The sequence below is a fragment of the Tenrec ecaudatus genome (genome assembly GCF_050624435.1).
Source record: "Tenrec ecaudatus isolate mTenEca1 chromosome 2 unlocalized genomic scaffold, mTenEca1.hap1 SUPER_2_unloc_10, whole genome shotgun sequence".
NCBI classification, from domain to species: Eukaryota; Metazoa; Chordata; class Mammalia; order Afrosoricida; family Tenrecidae; genus Tenrec; species Tenrec ecaudatus.
Window position 1 is genome coordinate 4,716 of NW_027457570.1, and position 6,661 is coordinate 11,376.

Consider the following 6,661-nt stretch of genomic DNA (forward strand, 5'->3'; position numbering starts at 1 on the left):
GGTTGGTACTCTCCCATCCAAGAATCAGTGAAACTGGCAGGGTGTGAGGCATTCAGGCTCCCTCAGTTCCTCCTACTGCCTTCCCTGACCCTGGTCACTTGCTTCTATTACCTCTCTTGGACCTTACATGCATTTGAATTAGAACACCATAGAGTACAGTGCTCTACATGTGCAGCAGCTCTAACCATGTCACTCTCTGTCTCTATGAAGCCTCTTCCAACAAAATTCAAATGCGATTGTATGTGCACACATAAACACACGCATGCACCAGAGCACCCTTCTTAACAGAGAGTCAGGAGGGTCTCTTATTTGCTGTCCTCACTTTGGACACAAGTCCCTTGATGATGAGTAGGAGAAAAGGAACATCAGGTAGTGGGGGAAACCCTAAGGAGGAACAGAGGAGAGCTTTAACTAAGAATAATGCTACTAGGGGAATGATGGCATGTGAGGAAAATTAGATACTTCCAGACTGTCAGATTTTTCCATACAGCAAAATTAACTTTTCTAGTTTTGTCTAAAACTGGCCCCAGGAAATTTCAAATAGCACATCTCAGATTATCTAACCTACAAAGGAGTAGCCGGCCTTCCACCCACCCCCACCCCACCCCCGCCAAAAAACCAAGCGGTACAAAGCTCCACTGGGTACACATTTCAAAATATACATTCTCCTGTTTGGGCAGGCATCTGGCAACTTGCTCTGAGCTAGTGCACCCACACTTTTTTCCCAAGGTCATTGCTGGTGACAAGACCTTGTGCTCTTCTCACAAGCCAGAATGCAAACATAAATCAAGTCAGTGTAAGACGCCATCATCACCTCACTCAAATACACCTCGTCAAGTGAACTCAAACTTCAAGAAGATGCTCATTTGTTTGGTTTTGTTGATGTGAGGGTGATAGTGCATTTGGAGTTTAGTCATTGCACTAGGTCAGACTGTTAATCAAGCTTCCTATATAGAGGTTCTGAAGATATTGTGTAAGAAGGTCTGAGTTGTCTGGCTAGACCAGAGCTTGCACACTGCTATTGACTAGAAGTTCCGACACACAGAATCCAGGACAGATAAACCCCTCAGGACCAATACTGAGAGTAGCAACACCACGAGGGAAGGTAGGGGGGAGAAGCAGAAGAAAGGGGAAACCAATCTCAATGATGGACATACAGCCCCACTCCACCACCCAGGGGAACAAACAGCAGAAGTTTGGGTGAAGGGATACAGCAGAGGCGTAAAATATAAAAATAAAAAGTATGTATAAAGTATCAGTGGTTCACGTGGGTGGGAGGAGGGGAAAAAAGGAGCTCAAGGAGAAAGAACATGTTTGGAAATGATGATAGCAATGTATGTACAAATGTGCTTCATACAAATTGGTGTATGAATTGTTACAAGAGCTGTAAGATCCCCCAATAAAATGATTTATTTAAAATAAAAAGAACTGATTAGTGGTAGACAGGGGACTGGTTTTGCCACCATGACAGTGCACCTGCTCACACAAAAAAAACAGCATGCCTCTATCGCCCGATCTGATCCCAGCACACCGAGGCAAAATACTAAGGGTGTACAACAGAACAGGAAGGGGAACAGAGCAACGAAGTCCCCAGGGAATACCAAAAATAGACTTTGGGGCCTGGGCTAGCTGACCCATCATACTCTATGAGAAAACACTCCTAAAGGCCAACAAACAGTCCTTGAACTAACTAAAAGCTTTTCTTTCTTGTGTTTTGTTTTGCTTTTTGTCATTGGCTTGTTGGTGGTGGTGTTGTTCTTTTGTTTCATTTTGTTGCTTGGGTTTGCTCTGTCTCGTTTTTGTGCATGGTATGATTTCCACAGGTCTGTCTAAATGAGATAGGCTGGATGAACAATCTGGAGGAGAAAACAATGGGACTGACAGCTGGGGGAGGGAGATGGGAAAGGGGGGTGTAGGGAAAAAGGAAGTGCTGTTAACAAACCCAGGGACAAGGGAACACCAAGTGATCCAAATAGATGGTGAGGAGGGTGTAGGAGGCTTGGTAGAGTGTAACCAAGAGTAATGTAACCTAGAGGAATTATTGAAACACAAATGAAGGCTGAACATGAGAGTGGGACAATCAGAAAGTAAAAGGAAATCAAGGAAAGAGGTAGGAAGCAAAGGGCATTTATAGAGGTCTAAATAAAGGCATGTGCATATGTAAATATATTTATGTATAACGATGGGGAAATAGATCTATATGCATATATTTATAGGTTTAGTATTAAGGTAACAGATGTACATTGGGCCTCCATTCAAGTACTCCCTCAATGCAAAAATACTTTGTTGTATTAAAGTGGCATTCCGTGATGCTCACCTCCCCAACACAATTGCTGGAGGCAAATGGGTGCATAAGCAAATGTGGTGACTGAAGTTGATGGTGGTCGGCTATCAAAAGTTATACATTCTGGGGTCTTAAAAGCTTGAAGTTAAACAAGTGGTCATGTAGCTGAGAAGCAACAAAGCCCACATGAAAGAAGCACACCAGCATGTGTGATCACGAGGTGTCGGAAGAATCAGGTATCAGACATCATCGGAACAAAAAAATCATATCTTTGTGAATACGGGGGAGTGTGGAGTGAAAACCCAAAGCTCATTTGTAGATAATTGGACATCCCCTTACAGAAGGGTAGCAGGGAGGAGAGGAGCCAGTCAGGGTGCACTGTAGCAACAATGAAACATACAACTTTCCTCTAGCTCCTAAATGCTTCTTCCCCCACAACTAAAATGATCCCCATTCTACCTTACAAATCTAGCTAGACCTGAGGATGTACACTGGTACAGATAGGAACTGGAAACACAGGGAATCCAGGGCGGATGATCCCTTCAGGACCAGTGGTGAGAGTGGCGATACGAGGAGGGTAGAGGGAGGGAGGAATGGAAAGGGGAAACCGATTACAAGGATCTACATATAACCATCTCCCTGGGGGACAGACAACAGAAAAGTGGCTGAAGGGAGATATTGTATAATGTAAGATAAGACAAAATAATAATTTAGAAATTATTCAGGGTTCATGAGGGATGGGGAATAATTATCAGCTGATGCCAGCGGATTAAGTGGGGAGCAAATGTTTTCAGAATGATGAGGGCAATGAATGTACAAATATGATGTATGTATCAATTGTGATAAGAGTTGTATGAGGCCCCAAAAATTGATTATAAAAAAAGAGAAAAGAAATAACAGTATGAAAACATCCCCCAAAAAAGCATGCCTCTCTTGTCCCTCATATCCTAATCACCTGAACTCACTCCATGTGACTTCTTTCTGTTTCCATGAATGAAGGACAGTGGTTTGACAACACAGAAGAGGGGGGGAAAAAACAAGGGTGTCACCCAAACTGCTGAGTTTGAAAAATGTTTCCAAGAATGTAATCACAGATTAGACAAATGTGTGAAGTGTAATGGAGAGTACTATGAAGGGGATAAAAAATTTAAATGCATAGTTTTGAAAAAATTGTAGTTTTTGTCGGGTTCCCCCTAGTAGCTTCCAATTTCATAGCAACTCAAGCCATCACCATACATCAAACTGACAGAGAAGGGGTGGGTTTTGTGTGTAGGTGGTGTTGGTTATTGCACAGGGGCAAGGGACTTCTGGTGGCATAGTACCTTATGCCTTGGGTGTCAACTGTAATGTCAGCAGTGGGGAACCACCAGTCAGTCCTCAGAAGAAAAGGATGAGGCGTTCTACTCCCATAGAGTTAGCCTTTGGGAAACCCACAGAGATAGTTCTGCTCTGATCTCATAGAGTCGCTATGGCTCAGCATCGACTCCATCGAAGTGAGCTGACAAACTAAAGGCAGGAGATCTGAAAGAGGATGCGGAGACGTTGTCTCAGGTACTTTGGACATATTACTATGGTGGAACCAGTCCTGCAAGAAGGGCATCATTTTTGGCAGAGGGTTAGCAAACAAGAGGAAGACCCTTACTTAGGTGGATTGACACCGTGGCTGCGAGAATCGGCTCAAATACAGTAACAAGTGCGAGGATGGCGCAGGACTGGGCTTTGTTTCTCTCTCTAGTGCACAGGCCCCTATGAATCCGAACTGACTCCAGGGCTCTACAATATCAACTACTACAACCCTGAAGTTCAAACCTACCCAGTGGCTTCCCAAAAGGGAGGTGTGGCCATGTGCCTCTGTAAAGATGACAGCTAGGGAGCCCCTGCGGGGCAGTTCTACTCTGTGGCACAGGGGCAGCCAGGAGTCGGAATGTGCTTCACAGCAAAGGGTGTGCTTTGTCTCAGTTTGTGCCTGCTGCTGTTTATGCTATGCACTGAGTTTAACATGTGACACTCAGGAGCGAATGAATGGAAACACACCCATGATGCTTCCATGATGCCAGATGCAAGCTGACACTGTTTCTGAGTTCTGGGCATATTATTTTTTCAGAGATAATTTCCTGTAGCAGTGACACACCGAGTCCTATTTCATGTAAAAGCATCAGCAGCAGAGGAAAGCACTGCACAGAGAGAAGACTATGACACATAACAGGCTTTCCATAGAGGAACAAAAGGGTGGATGTCTTGGGCTGAACTCTTTTCTTGTATACAGACAGTAAACAAGCTGAACACATCTCACCTAAGCATAACATTACAACTACTTGAAGCCCAGCTCAGGCATCTGGACAAGAGGCAGCAAGGAAGGATGGGAGAGAGTTAATGGGCTGGGCGTCCCCAAAGGTGCAGAGTGGGAATCAAGGGAGGATCCAGGACGAGCCAAGGCTTCTGGCAGAAGTCTGAGAGGAGAGCAGCAGAAAGGAGCTGCTCTCTGGGTCCTCACAGATGTAGCCAGTGAGAGAGCAGCAGTGCTGCCCCCTGGCGGTGCGCCGAAGGCAGGGCCGCTTCCCCCAGGGCTGGAGAGCTCTGGGGAAAGACAAATCCTGTCACTTTGGATGCCAAGTAAGGGGGCACTGTGTGCCGGTGGTGTACCTATGTTGGCCAAAGCGCTGCCCACTGTGCATTTGCTTCCCACAAGCACAGTTATCCTTCCTCGTGCATCCAGGAAAGACAGTTCTAGAAAAACACAAGCAGTAAAATAAAACACTGCCAGGTCTCGAACCATCCTCACCATTGTTACTATGCCCACTGATGTAGCCACTGGTTCGAGCTGTTTTATTGCCCGTCCTCCACTTTTTGCCAAGCATCATGTCCTTCATGGACTTGATGTCCCTTCAGGGACTGGTCTCTCCTGACAGCACGTCCAAAGATATCAAATGAAGTCCAGCCATCCTTTGTCCCCATGTTCTCTTGGAAGTCCTTCTACTTTTATTGCTCAGTGTCTGATTATTTGGGACCAGGCCTTATTGCTGCCCCTTCCTCACCTTGGCCCCCAATCCCGACCCCAAGCCCTGCACATCCACTGTGTGAAACCTCCTGTTCCTGTAACCATCCCTGTGCTTTTGTGTGGGGGGTCTAGCTGGGTTCCCCTGGCAATTCGCCAGCTGCCCCTGGGAAAGTTCATGGAGTCGGCTAATTAGTAGAAAAGCCAAACGTCCAGCTGAGATTGGTTTACTCCCTAGCACCCTTGGGCAGGAGCACAGCCCCACTCCCGGTCCCAGGTAGCCAACGACCACACCTAGGTTCTCCGGACTTGGCAGCTGTAACATGTGGCCTGGGCTTCCCCTTCATTTCCTGCTCCTTTCTGGCTTGCTGTCTGACTTTTCTTTGCGGAATTAAAGCTGCAAATTGACAGGATCCCATAAACACTCTAAAGCCACAAAAAAACACCAAATGCCCACCCAAACATGTGAAACTTCCAAAAATCATCCTTAGAAGATTCCCAAACCCTAAACATTCCTAAACCCCATATATGCCCTGAAAACACCATGAAAGCCCTAAGAAAACCTAAAATGCTGGGGGAAAAAAACACATATAATATGAAAAATGCCCTAAAATCCCTAAGGAACTCTGTAACATCACTAAAAACACCATATTGTGCTGAAAAATACCTATACACTCTAAAAAACCACCCCTAAATCCCTTAAACACTCCCTAAAATCTTATAAAACACCCTAAAAACCCCAAACCACCCGAATGCCCCAAACACACCTTGAACGTCCACAAACAACCTAAAAGCCCTAAAAAATCACATGCCACCAAAAAGCCCTAAATGACCGCAAAATTCCAACTCATAGCCACCCTATAGAGGGCTTCTGGAGCTGTCAGTCTTTTATGGAACAGCTTTATCGTTCTCCCAAGGAGAAGTTGGTAGGTTTGAAACCCTGACCTCATATTTAGCAGTCTAATAATTGCTGGACAGTGCCACCAAGGCTCTACTGGTGTAGTGGGTTACACATTGGGCTGCTCACCTCAAGGGAAACGGTTCAAAACCACCACCCACTCCTTGGGAGAAAGAAGAAGCTTTCTTTCTATTCCCCTAGATTTCTCATTGAAGGTGTAAAGTAACCTGTTAAATGCTCGCAGTGGCAGCAGCAATGTCTCATAACCATGGGGAAATGTGGTTCAGAAACTTCAGAAGCAAGCATCCACCAGTAGGTGACTGACCAGCAGTATTGACTTGGGCAAAGAGAAGGTGACATGGAAGGGTAAGGAGAAGAATGCGTGCAGAGGGCAGGTTGGCAGCTGAGCCTAAGTCCAGTAGAAACAACAGCAGAATGGCCTGTTCCTGGAAGGGCCACAGGAGATGGTGCGACTTCATGTAGC